Source organism: Wolffia australiana, chromosome 9 (genome assembly GCF_029677425.1).
Source record: "Wolffia australiana isolate 7733 chromosome 9, ASM2967742v1".
Lineage (NCBI taxonomy): Eukaryota > Viridiplantae > Streptophyta > Magnoliopsida > Alismatales > Araceae > Wolffia > Wolffia australiana.
Window position 1 is genome coordinate 16,965,487 of NC_135843.1, and position 16,367 is coordinate 16,981,853.

A 16,367-nucleotide genomic window follows, 5' to 3' on the forward strand; every position below is an offset into this window, starting at 1 on the left:
GAAACTAGCCCTGGTTAAGAAGTTAGATATAGACAGAGGGACATGAGAAAGAGAGATAGAGGAAGAAAGCGAGGGAGAGGAAGAGAGAGCCAGAGATAAGTGGATATATAGATAGGTAGATAGATAGATATAAAATTCCCCCGGCGAAGAACTTAGAAAGAGACGTAGAGACATGGGAGAAAGATAAAGAAAGAGAGCGAGGGAGTTGGGAGAGAGATAAAGCGAGGGAGAAGAAGAGAGAGCCAGAGATAAATAGATCGGTAGAAAGAGATATATAAATTTGCCCTGGTGAAGAACATAGAGAGAGACAGACGGAATGCGAGAGAGATAAAGCGAGGGAGAGGAAGAGAGAGCAAGAGATAAATAGATAGGTATAAAGAGATATATAAACTTGCCCTGATGAAGATACTTAGAGAGAGAGAGGGAGGGAATGGGAGAGAGATAAAGCGAGGGAGAAGAAGAGAGAGCCAGAGACAAATAGATAGATAGGGAGAGAGCGAGAGCGAGGGAGGGGGAGAGAAAGAGAGATGGGGGTGGGGGCAGTGGCGAGTCTAGAGAGTGAAAGAAAAGAGGAAGGTATGGGCATAGACCAAGTCCTGGAAGCACACGCCGGAGAGTTCGGGAGATGGCAGCTCAAGCACTTCCTGATAACTTGCTTGGCTTGGACATTGGAGGCTATCCATACGATGGTCATGATCTTTGCAGACCGCGACCCAGCGTGGCGCTGGCTCGCAGGAGCCGCCGGCGATCCCTGCAGAGCTTCAATTGGGGCCGTCGCCGGCAATTGTGAGCTGCCTTCTGGAACGTGGGAATGGATTGGAGGGATATCTTCGTCTACGGTCGCTGAGTGGGGGCTCGTTTGTGGTGCACGATACAAGGTCGGCCTTGTTCAGTCTTCCTTCTTCGTCGGTTGCATGATTGGTAACTCTCCTAACTTCTTTTCTTCTCTGGCATCTTTCAGTCCGCATGAATTACATGATTTATCTTTTCCGGCCACCGAGTCTCGTTCCTCACTGATAATCATCCTTTTTTTTAATAACTCCGGTTTTTCTCACTCTGACATGAAAACTAGATTGTACGTAGGGAAGGACCGAAGTTCGGTCAGATCGTACCGAACTGGGTCGTCGGTCAGCCTTTTTAGGGCTGATCGAACCTTCCGGTCCTCTCGCTCTCTCTCTCACCCTCTCTTCGGCTCTGGCTCTCTTCTTCTCGCCCTCTCTCACTCTCTTCCTATTTCCCTCTCGTCCTCTCGCTCTCTACTCTCTCTTTGCTCTCTCTCTCTCTCTCTCTCTCTCTCTCTCTCTCTCTCTCTCTCTCTCTCTCTCTCTCTCTCTCTCTCTCTCTCTCTCTCTCTCTCTCTCTCTCTCTCTCTCTCTCTCTCTTATCCCCCTCGTTCTCTCCCTCTCGCCCTGAGTCCCTGTCTCGTTCTCACTCCCTCTCTCCAGCTCGTTCTCTATTCCTCTCTCCCGCTCGATCTCTCCCCCTCTGTCTCTCCCTCTGTTCCAGTCTCACTCTCCCTCTCTCGCTCGTTCTCTCTGTTGGAACCTGGCTCTCTCACTTCAGCAACTCACACAGAGACGCGAAGAACAAGCACTCACTCTCTTGATCTCACACAGAGAAACAAGATGCAAGAACACTTTGGGAGAGAAAGGAACCTTGATGCACACAGCATACTACAACAATGGAACACCTACATATTTATAGGCACTCCCTCATAACTGCCTATAGATCTAAACTCAGCATAGCCACACACCTGTCCATGTACTTGGTCTTCCAAGGAACCCAGTCATCTGCTCTCCTTGAACTCAGCTCCTGCCTCCACATCACCCTAAACCATGCTGACTTATTCTTTGTTGACTTATTCAAAAAACACCAACTCCTAACTTAACCAAGTCAAGATTAACTTCCCCAACACTCTCTCCCCCTCTCTTTCTCGGTCTTCCCCTCTATCCCCCTCTCTTCTCCCCTCCCTCTCCCTCTGTTCCGGTCTCACTCTCCCTCTCTCAGGCTCGTTCCCTCTCCCTCCCTCTCTCGTCCTCACTCCCTCTCTCCCGCTCGTTCTCTCTTCCTCTCTCCCGCTCGCTCTCTCTTCCTCTCTCCCGCTCGTTCTCTCTTCCTCTCTCCCCCTCATTCTCTTCCCCTCTCTCTTTCTCGTTCTCCCCCTCTCTCCCCTCTTTCTCCCTCTATTCCGACCTCACTCTCCCCTCTTGTTCACTCTCCCTTCCTCCCTCTCGCCCTCTTCCCCGTTTTCACTGTTGGAATATAGCTCTCTCACTTCAGCAACTCACACAGAGAAGGGAAGCACAGGCATTCACTCTCTTGATCTCACACAGAAAAAAATTAAGCTCTCACTCTCTTGATCTCATACAGATAAACAAGAAGAAAGAACAGTTTGAAAGAGGAAGGAACCAGTTGATGCATACAGCATACTACAATAAGGAATTCAGCCATATTTATAGGCATTCTTCCATGACACCCAGTCATGCTATCCTTAAACTCAGCTCCTGCCTCCAAATCTCCCTAAAGCCTAGTGATCCATACTGACTTTGTTACTCTTGACTTGTTCAAAACTAACTCCGTAATTTAACTAACTCAAGATTAACCGTCCAACACTCACTTTCTCCCTCTCATTTTCTTTCCCTCTATCACTCTTTCCCTCTCTCACTCGTCCTCTCTCCCTCTCTCCCACTCATTCTCTCCCTCCCCCTCTCTCTCTTTCTCTCTACCTCTCTCCTGCTAGTTGTGTCGCCCTTACTCCATCTTGTTCTTTCCCCCTCTTTCTTTCCCGTTCTCTCTCTCTCTCTCCCTCTCTCTCACTCACTCACTCTCTCTATCTCTCTCTCACTCACTCTCTCTCTCTCTCTCTCTCTCTCTCTCTCTCTCTCTCTCTCTCTCTCTCTCTCTCTCTCTCTCTCTCTCTCTCTCTCTCTCTCTCTCTCTCTCTCTCTCTCTCTCTCTCTCTCTCTCTCTCTCTCTCTCTCTCTCTCTCTCTCTCTCTCTCTCTCTCTCTCTCTCTCTCTCTCTCTCTCTCTCTCTCTCTCTCTCTCTCTTTCTCTCCCTCTCTCTCTCTCTCTCTCTCTCTCTCTCTCTCTCTCTCTCTCTCTCTCTCTCTCTCTCTCTCTCTCTCTCTCTCTCTCTCTCTCTCTCTCTCTCTCTCTCTCTCTCTCTCTCTCTCGCTCTCGCTCTCTCTCTCTCTCTCTCTCTCTCTCGCTCTCTCACTCTCTCCCTCTCACTTTATTTCCCTCTATCCCTCTTTCACCCGCTCTAATTCTCCTCTGTAGAGAATTGATCTTGCATGAGATTAAGAGTAGGAAGAAGAGAAAAGAGGAGAAGAAGAGTAACTGTACTATATATTTTTCCAGTTGAATTTCTGTTTACAATGCTGACTGACTATTTATAGTCATGAAACATCACAAACGTAATATAGTCGTTGTAATGGCTATATTAGAGAGGTAATCCTAGCCGTCAGTTATTACCTATACTAGATTTAGTCCTGACTGGTAAGTTTCATAAGGCCGTGAGGTTACGTGTTCAATAAGGATTTTCTGATGATTAGTATGGATCTTATTGGTCAGTTGTGGCATCTGACAGGGATGCCGAGTTAGCTGACTCACTTCCATCCTTCTCTCTCCCTCTCTCTGAAGGCTCTCTCTCTATCCCTCTCACCCTCTCTCCGTATCTCTCACCCCTCATGTTCTTTCTCTCTCTCTCTGTCACCCACTCTCCCGCTTTCACTCTCCCCCTCTCTCCCTCTTGCACTCTCTCCCTATTGAACTTGCTTCCTCTCGCCTGCTCCCTCTCCCTCTCTCCATCTCACTTCCCCTCTCAGGCTCTCCCTCTCTCACTCTCTTCCTCTCTCCCTCTTGTACTCTCCTTCTTACCTTCTACCCCTCTCCCCCTCTCCCTCAGTCACTCTCGCACTCTCACTCTCACTCTCTCACTGTCTTACTCTCTCCATCTGGTATTCTCTCCATCATGCACTATCTCAGTCTCACTCTCTCACTCTCTCCCTCTCTCGTTCTCACACTCTTTCCCTCTCTAATTATATTCCTCTCTTTCTCTCTCCCTCTCTCACTCTCTCATTAGCTAACACTTCTTCAGCTTCTAAGGTGACATTAGATACAGCGAGACGGCCAAGTAAACTTAATATGGACTTTCCCATGTACTAGTCAACATGACTGACCGAAGACTGGACCGGTCCGAGACCAGACCGAGACCAAGACTGGCCCGAACTAGGTTTAGGTTTTCAGTAAAATGGGACTGAGACCGAGCGTGTCCTTTTCTAATTGTATGTGATTGGCCCCCAAGTAACAATGTGTCCTGGTGTGTAACTGCCATTGAAATTGGGGAGGTTTCAGATACCAAATATTTGATATGGGATGGATATGAATATTTGCCTACTAACGAATATCAGGATGGATATCATTGTGATTAGTAGGATTGGACATTCAGGATTAAGGAATGGTTAGACCCGACGGAACCAGGAACATTGGTCCTCCATCTAAGGGGGGATAGGTTGGTGGGCAGGTTTAGGTCCAAGGGTCAAACTAGACTGGAATGGGAAGTCACTTATTAAATATTTATTTAATTTTTTTTTATAAAATTTAGAAAGGAAGGGAGGCAACAGGGCATTCATTACCAGAAATTCTGAAGCTTCATTATGTTGACATAAATTTTCTGACTGACCATCAACATAAGTTCTCTGCTTTGGCTTGACATTGACTAGTCAATCTGACCAGACCAGGTTCAGACCGGATAGTACCGGGACCGAACATGAACGGACCAGAAATGTACTGAACTTTAGGTAGGTTTAGGTCTTTGTTAAAAAGCCGGACTGAACCGAGACTGTCAAACCCTAATGCTTAGAGGATGTGTCCAATGCCACTAGTAGATATCAGATATCAAAATTTGTCTTTTATGCGGTATCCAGATGTAGATATCAGATGTTTGGTATCTTAGTCCACCAGTTGACATCGACTTCAGTTGCTGACTTTCATGAGCCCGGGCTCTATTAAAGCCCAAAATCAGTCAAATTATTGTAATATTACAATAGAAAGTAATGCATGCCCATCCTCCCCGTGAGCGTTTATAGATTTAAACTTATATTGAGTCCTAGCCACTAATTATCATGACGAGTATGGGGGTGCTTATTCAGTCATTACTAGCTAGTGTCTATTATGAGTCCTAAACTTTTCTGACTCACTTACATCTATAACCTTATCTCCTTCTTGAGTCTAAACAACAAATATTCCCTCCCCCTTTCACCTTCATCTACCAGAAGTTTTCTGGACCAAATAACTCTACAAATTGTAAACGTAGACGACCCATTTAATCTTAACAAACTAAAAAAACAAGCATACTCATGAAGATCATTTCTATCATATATCAGGAGCCGGGGTCTTCGGCCACCTCTCGGACTCGTTCATGGGGAGGAAGGGCACGCTGACCCTCGTCTGTGCTCTAAACTCTTTATTCGACCTTCTCACGGCGCTCTCGCCATCCTTCTGGTTCTACCTCGGCTTTCGCTTCCTGACCGGCTTCAGCTCGGGCGGCGTCGGCCTATGCGCCTTCGTCCTTGCCACCGAACCCATTGGCCCGTCCAAGTGAGGCATTGCCGGTATGACAACCTTCTGCTTCTTCTCCGGTGGTATCGCTGCTCTCACCGTCGCCGCCCTCCTCCTCCCTCAATGTCGAGCTCTCTACCTTATCACTTCTCTCCCATCCATCCTCTTCCTCATCGCTGCACTACCCTCTATCTCCGAGTCTCTGAGATGGTACCTCGTCCGAGGAAGAACAGCAGAGGCGATGAAAACCATGAAAGCGATCGCTAAGACCAATGGGAAGAAGCTCCCCGACGGTCTTACCCTAATCCTAGACGGCGACAACAAGAAGAACGGAACTTTGCTTGATATTATCCGCATTCCATTGACGAGATTACGCCTCGTGCTGATCGACTTCATCACCTTCTTCTGCACGATTATCTACTTCGGGCTCAGCCTCAACGTCGTCAACCTGAAGACAAGTGTCTATCTGAGCGTGTTTGTTAATGCCATGGTGGAGATGCCGATGGCTCTCGTAACGGCGATGATGTTGGAATCGCTGGGGAGGAGGCCTCTCAGTATGGGGACGATGTGGGTTAGTGGGTTTTTCTGCCTCGTTGGCGGCATCGCAGCCGTTGAGATGAAGAAGCTAAGGCTAGTGTGCGGTGTGATCGGCATTTTCAGCGTGTCGGCGACGTATAACTTGCTTTATATCTACACGGCGGAGCTCTTTCCGACGACGGTGAGGAACTCTGCTCTTGGATGTACAACGCAGGCATCGCAGCTTGGGGCGATACTTGCAGCAATGGTGGTGGTGTTGGGGGAGAGGATTCCTTTTCTTATGTTTGGCTTCTGTGGCATTGCTGGCGGCTTGCTAGCGCTATTCATGCTAGAGACAAAGAACAAGCCTCTGTACGACACGCTGGATGGCATGGAGGAAGGAGAGAATGTCTTGAATTGTGGGACAACTTCGGTGGCCTGAGTTCGGAATGGGTGAGGAATACTGATGAAGGATCAGTGGTGGGTATCAGTAATTAGGAATTCCTTGTGGGACTAAGTCTGATTATCTTTTTTTAGAAGAGGGGGCAGTCTTCATGTATTCCTTAACACGTCTTGTCAAATGTCAAGCTCATGCTTGGTTCAAGGTTGAGCTTGGACCATATCTGCGGGAATCTACATTTTCCTAGATTAGTGAGCATGCGCGATTTGACTACAAGTAGAGAGGAAGGATACATGTGAATCACATGTTGATACATTCTTATGAAATGTAATAATCAATTTTAATGTTTAATACATGCATGAAAGACAGGAATTTCTATTGGGTTCTCGCGCTTTGGTTTAAGGCTAGAAATACACTTTTTTATGTTTCAAGTAGACATCTAAAACTAAAAAAATTATTGTGTATCTTGTGTGGAACTTATGCTACACTTGGAGATTGTTCTGAAGGTATTCACATGTCCAGCCTAGACGTAGTCACATGTCTTCAAATTTTTTTGAAGTTCTTGTAGATATTATGACCATGACGACATTAGGTTGAAGGAGAAAAATGATAAGGAAGAAAGGAGAAGGGGGCATTTATGTCTGGCATTGGTGCCTAAAATTGGTGCCCATCCCGTACTTATATTTTACATCAAATGATTCATAACATTTTTTGAAGTAAAAGATATATCCAATAATGCCCCTCTATGTGTGTGACTTTATAGGCAGATGTATCATTATAGTTAATAACTATTATATTATAAATACACTTATTAGACTACCTTATTAATTAACCATACTAACATATAGATTAATTAACTAAATATCGATTTAACCCGATTGATAGGTTCAATTTCAATCTTGTAGGTGCCAAGCTAGACCTCATGCTCAAGAAATACAAATTAGTAGTTGAACTCTCTCATGGAACCTTTACCATATTGGTTACATTATATGTAGAATTTGCCTATCTTCGTAAGACTCTTAGATGACTAAAGGTATGGTTAATCATCAAAACATAATTCGTCATTCAGTTAGCATTGATCAGTAATGAGGAACATGGAGAACGCCTTCCCTAATATTCTTACCACATTGGCCAAGGATTTAGCTACATCCTCTTCCTTGAATCAATCTCCTCTTACACTGACATGTACTTCTTGACCACTCAATCACCTCCATGTACTTCTTAATATATCCAAGTCAAGACTTATTTGAATCTCATAGTTAGAGACTCGTAAGACATTGTCAAAACATAATCATTCATCTACAAGATCTCATTAATGTCCCCGGTTAATATATCACTCATACAACAGTGACATGAAACAACTTGATTGACGTACCATTCAGGGATTCATATGGATCAATTCACTAAACTCTTTCTCCAAAAGAGCACCCACATTCTATCACTACTACCTCCACACTAATGGCCACATGATCTACGATATTTATCGTATAAGTCAAATCAGATAATGCTATTTTTCTTCATAATTTGATGTCCATCTCTCTTATCTGTCAAATAAAAATATTAAGATTGCATGTTTAAAGACTAATGATTGTTATGTCATGATCTCATCATAATTATTTGTGCCATTGCAGGCATTCATGGACTTCATTATTTTTTTCAATGAACTTAAATAAAATATGGTAGTATGATTTGCTTCATGGCCACATAATAACCATCATTTTCTATGAGGTATGGTGTTCCTAGCTTCTCGGCTCACAATATGCAAGTAGGTTTAAACACAATATGAACTTCATTTAGAAGAGATTGTACCCATAATAGTTAAGATGTGGAAATGGTGGCTGCTTTGTATTCTGCCTTTGTGCTAGAGCATGACATAGTACATTGCTTCTTAGATGACCAACCGATCAAGCTACATCCCAAGAATATAGTATAGTTATTGGTTGTGTTGGGTTCTATAGGCCTTGAGATGGATGAACATAACAAAACGATGAGCAGCGGAAGACTCTTTGCAAATCGAACGGCATCAACCCAAACATTAAAACGAGTTACCTTTGCACGAATTTCATTCGTGATTTCTTCGATCCCGGAGCGAGACAAGTCGAGCTGCTCAAGTGTGCAGCCTCTAGACGTATCCACGCGGTCTTCAGCGTGTCGGATCTCCTCCTTCTCGTTGACGAGCCCCGTTCTTTCTCCGTCGGCGTCGTTACGTCATCCTGATCACATCAGGGATGGAGAGGGGGTGTGGGGAGAGTGGAGAAGAAGGGGAAAAGCCCCTGAACAATTCTGGCCTGGGTGAATTTTGTTCAGGGCCTTCCCCTATTTATACTAAGTGGATATTTTTTATAAAAACCCCCAAAACTTAAGTATATCTTCCAACCTCCAAAAGACCATTTGCGGGTGACCCTCTAGGCCCATGTATCAGTCTAGTTAATGACTCCAATGGCCCAATAACCTTTATTGGCCTTCCAAATTAATTAACTATATCATCATATAGATTAATTAACGTCGGATCGATTTAACCCAATCGATAGGTCGAGACTCCAACACGTGGGGTGCCAAGCTACACATCGTGTCCTAGAAGATGCAAAGGAGTGTGTATCGATTCACTCATGGAACCTGTTCATCATCAGTTACCGTGTATGTATAATCCCTCATCCACTTGACGCTCCTTGGACGACTTAGGGTATGGTCAACTGTCAAACCCTAATCGATTATCCGAGTCAGTACTGATGCATTCGGAAATCATCGGAGAACTCTTCTCTGATATTTCACTGCCTTGGCCAAGGACTTCGTTGCATCGTCTTCCTTGAGCTGTCACCTCTTATACCGAGGGTGGACGATCCCATCTTGACCACTCAATCATCTTCGTGTACTACTTGATGCACCCGAACTAAGACCGTTTAGAATCCCATGATTAGAGACTCGTTGGCCATAGCCAAAGTACAACCGTCCGTCCACAAGACGTCTTTGGTATCTCAGGTCTAAGGACCACTTACACAATCGTGATGTGAATCAACCTGATTGACAGTTTGGTATAATACCATTCAGGGATTCGTACGGACCAATTCAGTGAACTCTTTCCACTAAAGAGCACCCACTATCTATCCTTAGTGTCGCCACACTAATGGCTACGGGACCGGCCATACTCATCATATGAGTGAGGTTAGATAGTGCTATTCTATCCGGATACTTCGATGTCCTTCTTGCGTATCCTTTGAATAGGAATGTTTAGAACACATGCTTAAAGACTAGTGATCTCCGTATTATGATCTCATCATAATTCACTTAGTCCAATCATGTATTCATGGACTTCATTATACGCATCACACGTGCACTATAATGAATATGTTCTATTAATGAATATGGAACGAGATGTGGAATGTGTGATTGGCTTGCCGGCCACATATATTTCCATCAGGTTGAACAGTGATCCATGTAGTGCTGCTCAGCTCATTTGGCTTCACTAAAAAAGTTAGATTTTTGATGATGAATTATTATGAAACAATAAATTTAAATTACAAAGGTCCTTATACATAATGAAGGAGATGCTTGGGAGTCAATCATATGTTGAGAGGTCTTGTTCACAACATAGGCAATGTACGGGCATGTAATTGTTAGGTACTAAAGGTAGCCAACATTTTTTTGATATTAAGTTGGAACATGTGTCAGAATATTTTAGTTTTGTATTAGCGGGGGTCCTATGGATAAGACCCCCCCCTCCTTAGTAAGGGCACTAAAACCCTTACTAAGGGCTCCCCTCCCCTTACTAAGGGCCATCGTGCCCCTATATAAGGGGGCACGATAGAGCCCATGAATCTTAGACCAGTTTATTTTTTGAGTAAGAAAGTTTTGTTCCTCACTGGTCTCACCAAGAAGAATGATAGGAGGAAAAGGAAGAGAGGAGGAAAAGGAAGAAGAAGGAGATGGGAAATCAGTGAGGGGAAAGTTCCTACACCCCCCCCCACTACGTCCTACCCGCCAGGCACCGCCAAGAGCCGCGAGTCCCTCTTGCGCGCGCCAACGGCACCATAAGTAGCTGTAGACAACTTCCACTCAATTTTCCATGTCGTTAACTGCCAGCGATACCTCGCTCCTCACAATGTTGACCCCGCAACAAGGTTGCGACTCGCACACCTGCGTGAATATTCTAGCGACAGAACCAAGCACTACATGAACTGTGACCTCCGCGTGGAAGTCACTGTTTTGCAATGATCACCCGTAGAGTGGCCCGTCGCTGAGCCGCACGCCCATGTCGTATGACGCAGGATCACTCCACCATCCATCCCTGTCCGTTTACGAGACGGAGGCCTTCATGTGACCTGAGCCGCCGACTCCCGGACGCTGTGAACTCCGGTCAACGACCATGGTACTGTGCATTCTGATTGATGTCGCGATCGTGTGCCTGCTATCAACGAGCGACGATCCAGCGCTCTTGTGCACCCCGCTGACTTTTCGGTCATGAGCTGGTCGGCCGAGCGCCGCAAGATACCAAGACCGCACCCTTGGTCGTTACCACATCTGCGATGAAAACCATGGACCTTGCACATCCAACACCGCGTGTGACGCGTGCGTGTGCACTGGTTCGCGGGCCGCCTGAGCCGCCCTTACTGCCGCCGCGCCTGCTTCCTCGTCGCACCGGAGTTGATCAGGTTCTTGCACGTCATCTGCTTGGTCGAATGCAGCATTGACTTGCCACGTTTGTCGCGCTGCCGAGCTATGCACTGCCTGAACTAGCACCGCCCCTGCCAATTTTGTCGTGCCCACCAAGTCGCTGCCATTGTCGTGTCGTCCTGCCGAAGCACTCTCTTGCCCGACCCCTTCCTCACCTCCAAACCTCTAGCATCACGCTCCTGCACTGTGACAGCACCGCCAGTTGAGCCAAGCTGTGTCCGTCAATGACACGCCTCCGCCTACCTGCTCGCTCCGGCCCGCCTACCAACGAAGACACCGATCACAAACACCACCATTGAAGAGATACGTCATTCCTTATTACATCTTTTAGTATATTTCCGGCTGCACTCTACCGCGCTTGGGTTAGCTTAGGTGAGAGTTTTAATTATTGAAAATACGAATTGAGTGATTTCCTAGGTACTGGTCGAGCCCGTCTGTTACGTGCCAGCATCGACAGAATTATTCCACTCAACGTTGAAGTCTTCGTCGTTGCTCCGATGAGGGTCAGAAGGTCACCGTCACTGGTCACCCACCCAGAGCTCGGAGCTCGGCAAATCCCCACGAGTCGGGGCCTGCATGTACATTTGCCTAGGGTTCATTGCATCACGTAGTTTCATATCCTTAAGGATTTAGCCGTCGGACGCTATCATCGACGACATCCGACATAATCGTGGTATCAGAGCATCGTCTCGATACCCATCCGGACGACGTCTCTGATGACATCCGGCATCAGAGATCAAGCCTAGGACAATAATATCATTGACATAGATGAGGATTTAGATTGGGCCCTTAGAAGTCACATTTGAGGAAATGGTTTGAGAGCCAATAAAACCAAGGAAGAGAAGGCACTTTTGAAGGGAAAAAATATGAGAGGGATAAAGCGAAGCAATAACAGTGGGAGATTGACACATGAGAATAGTTGCAATAAGATGATCGTGCAAGAAATCATTGGAGATGTCAAGCTGTTGATATCCCAATTTTGGGTAGTAGCAAAGGCAAGGAGAATATGGAGAGATATAATTTTTAAAATCCGACCCTAGTTATTATGGTAGTGAATACATGAGAGTTGGTTGAAGTGTTGCATCACATCGCAAGCTTTGCAGCGATCAAAGGATTCTTCGTTGTGGAGCTCGGTCCAAAAAACCATTTCCAGCCAACAATTTTGGTGTTGGGAAGAGCTGGAGCGAGATTCCAGGTAAGATGGCTAAGAAGATATTGATATTCCTCATGAATAGCTTCACTCCAGAGAGGATGTTAAAGAGCAAGAGAAATCAAGGGAGGTTCCAAAGGGAGGGGTGGAGGAGACTTAACAGGTTGGTGAGGGGTACTTGAGGGAGCATGTTTTTGTTTTAGTTTGCAGAGGAGTCTAAATCATGTGGGTGGGGTAGACATTGGAGATGATGAAAAGTGGTGTGGCTGGTATGGAATGAGTGGATGATGGAGGAACTAAACTGGAACAGATCTTACTCTCGCACACACCTCAATTATCCTTTTTAGTCATATGTTCCGCTCCCGCTCCCGCTCCTCGCGCCTTCTTCTCGTTTGGATAGATAAATGATACATTGGAGGAAGTGGTAATTCCCCTTAAAGGATAGGTAAAGGGTCAAGTAGAATAGGAGTTTCTGGAATGGGAGACATTTTAGGGGACTACGTGGAAATGTGTGTTCCTCAAAGAGCACATCTCAAGAAATAAATCTGCATTGATAGAAGTATCGATACCCATGATTGGGCGTTGCATCTTAGCATGACACAATGTTCAGAGTGTCGAGTGAACAAAAAATATGACCTGAGAGTTTTATTAAGAAAGACAACAAAAAATATTAAGAATATTTTAGTCTAGAAGGATAGAGTTTAATACCTCCTATGGGGATGTGTGAGCCGGAATTGTTGTAAGCTGATTGTTTATCTAGACAGCAGTCGAGATGGCTTCATCCCAGGTGCATTGATGAATAGAAACATGTTGCATCATAGTTTAGGCGATTTTGGTTGTGTCAATGTTTATGTTTACCTGTCCTTTTATGTTGAGAAATGTGTGGGCACGAGATCCGATGCTGATGCCTCGCATGAAAAAAATGTTGATGTAGGGAGCAATATTCTCTTCCCTAGTCAAGAAAAATGTTTGAATCTCGTGTTGAATCTGTGTTCAATCTGACAATACTTTTATTCTTGAGGGGATAGAAAAGTGTAAATCTTGTATGTTTTAATGGTGGTAACATAACAGGAAAACCTAAATGTGATAAAATGGGAGCGAGTCCCTACGATGGTTTGTTTCTGGCAACAGAATTAGATCTAATTCTGATTCTGTTTTCTAATTCTTTTTCGTGATCTAATTATGTTTTCCTAAAAAAAAACAGAATTAGATCACAAAAAAGGCAGATTTTTTGCTTCTAGACACATCATCATTTGCAGGTGTGTGGTTCAGAAGATGGAAGTACAATACATCAGGTGATGTTATCATCAAAATGCTCACCCTGTTTACCCTTTATTGGGTGATCCGAAAATTTTTAAGTACCCATTCTGCTTTGTTTTCTCATTTCCAGTCTTTGCAATGAACTGAGAGGAATATCTCAATGTTTAGTTTGACCTCAAATCTTTCTCAATAAATTTTTGATTGATTGATTTATTGACTGATTTGCTTTAGAATGACCACAAGTCCAATCAGCCCATCCGAGGATTACGTCTGATCTTTTGCATATTTATTAGACTTACATAATACACTTAATGAATCCATATTGTCAATAAATGTAACTCTATTTGAAACATTCCTTGTTATGTAACTCTTACATGATTGCATAGTTGAATGTTCGAGATTAATTAGTGTCAATATTTCAGAATTTGTTTGAGATTAAATATTTTTAAGAAATACAATTAATCTTAAGCCTCGTGTTGTGTCCTCCTCTTCTCCCCTTTCTATCTTGTCTTCTTCTCCACCTTCTATTTTCAAGGAGACAACGGTAAATCAAGAAACGGTTGCTGTGAAACAGTCAAATTTTGAAACAGCCATGAAATCGTCAGTTGTTAAACTGAATCACAACGATCTGCAGGACAACGTCCTAATTTTTAGACTATAAATAACCCTGTAAAGTTCTTGTGTCAATGAGGCTTGTCTTACCAAAATCTGTCTCCCAGGGTGGCAGCTTCGTCCGTCACCCTGTTCATTCTTCCACTTATCGAGGACTTTTACTCGCCACATCAGCTTGCCACTTCAGCTTTATACGTCAGCGGTTCAGCGCAACACATCAGCGGTCTACACAAGATGTGGACCAATAGGAAACTTAATAAAGACTAGCTAGTAAGATAATAACATATATCCCTCTTATACTCGTTATGAAATTAGATAGGATTCAATATTAGTTGAAACATAGATATTGTATAAAGCATAGATAGGTTTTCACATAGTTATAGGAATAACACGTAGATAGGATCAACGGCTCAGATTAATCTTGATCTAGCCATTATAAAACATCATAACGGCTACGATCATAACAGAAATATATTCCTTATGACTATAATACTTTCATATAAATACCAACACATGTAACCACAAAACTTGGGGGTTAATACAACGATCTTGATCTTGATCTTACCCTCATCTTCTCTTCATTCTCTTCTCTTCTCTACATTCTACTCTTTCGCTTCTGGTCACAATCAATCGCGCAGATCAATCAAGCTCAACCCTAGTCTCTATTTCCATCTTCTGTTGTGTAATGATTCAGCCTGAATGGCATTTGAGTGAGGATTGTTAGATGCCGCCTCATCTTCATCTGTTTTCTTCTCTGCTTTTATCTTCTTGGATACAAGGCATCTCACTTTCCTTAAGAGAGGATGAACGTTTTCAATTGTTCTGCCCCGACGGTGCTCTGTTCATCACTCTAATAGTCATCACTACCCACTAGATCCCTTAACCCACCTCCAATTGGTGGCCCTCTCGTGGTGCAGTTCTCCAGCCCAAAATCTATCATCACCGTTGGTGATGACACACGCAGTAGTCCGTCCATCATTTCCATGGAAATTGTTCGTGAACCCAGGCCTTGACGATCGTGACTGCTGACTCCCCCTGATGGCTATCGTTGCAATTCCTCAACCATGGGGGCACCCGCAACTACCAATGGACCCTTAGCCTGCCCCGACTCTTGACCTTGCCCTCTGAATTACCCAAACGATCAACTGTCTCCTAGGGGCTCCGCGAGGTGGGTCCGTATTTGTCCCTCATATCTCATCACCAACGAGATATTACCGACCATTGGGGACTCTCCAGCCACCATACTCATGGACGTGATCGAGACCATCACCACAGCGACCCAGATCATGGAACTCGACCCCTTCCTTACCATATTCCTTGCTCAAGCTGCTCCTTGGTTGCGACATTCGTGACCACCAGTGTGCATCGCTTCTGTGTCTCTTGTGTGTGTCGCGACTGCCACGGCTGTGGTGGTTGTATCTGCCCCTGCTCAACCAGCACTGCCGTCTAGTAACCCAGCAGCGACAAACTCCGCCGGCCACAACGCCCGCCTCGTGTAAGCGGGGAGCGTGCTACCAATAACTCGGATTCAGGCTCAAAAGCTACAAGTCATACTCGCCTCCCCTTTATTTTTCAATATCATTACTTTGATTGCTCCATTGCCAAGAGAGTTTACGCGTGATTGTAGGACTAGCCACGGCCTTCATGTTTGGAAACCCCATTTTGGTGTCAGATCTGTGTTGTTCACGGTGATAAATGTGGTGGCTCACGGACAGTGATTGTCCCCCTCTCCATCGGCCTTCAAACTGATGTGGTTCATTGGGAGCTTGTGATGGATATTATGTCGTCGTCAAGCAAATCACACTACGATATTTATTTAAGTTCATTGAATAAAATATTTGTGTTCGTTATTATTTTGTGTGATGTTTATAATGAAGTTCATGAATATGTACAATGACATAGTGAGTTATGATGAGATCATAATACACTGATCACTAGTCTTTAAACATGTATTCTAAATATTCCTATTCGATGGATAGTTGAGACGAACATCGAATTATCCTAATAGAATAGCACTAGCTGATCCTACTTATACGATAAGTATAGTTGATCCTATAGTTATTATTGTGGGACACTAAGGACAGATGGTAGATGCTCTTTGGAGAAAGAGTTCAATGAATTGATCTGTACGAATCCGTGAATGGTATTATACCTAGACGTCAATCAGGTTGATTCAAGTCACGGTTGTATGAGT

The 16,367-nt window shown here is 44.5% G+C and overlaps 1 pseudogene; it reads left to right on the top strand.

The window, feature by feature from the left end:
* The first annotated feature begins 521 nt into the window (after positions 1-521).
* On the top strand, positions 522-6,522 carry LOC144707426 (organic cation/carnitine transporter 4 pseudogene; annotated as a pseudogene).
* The last annotated feature ends 9,845 nt before the right edge of the window (positions 6,523-16,367 follow it).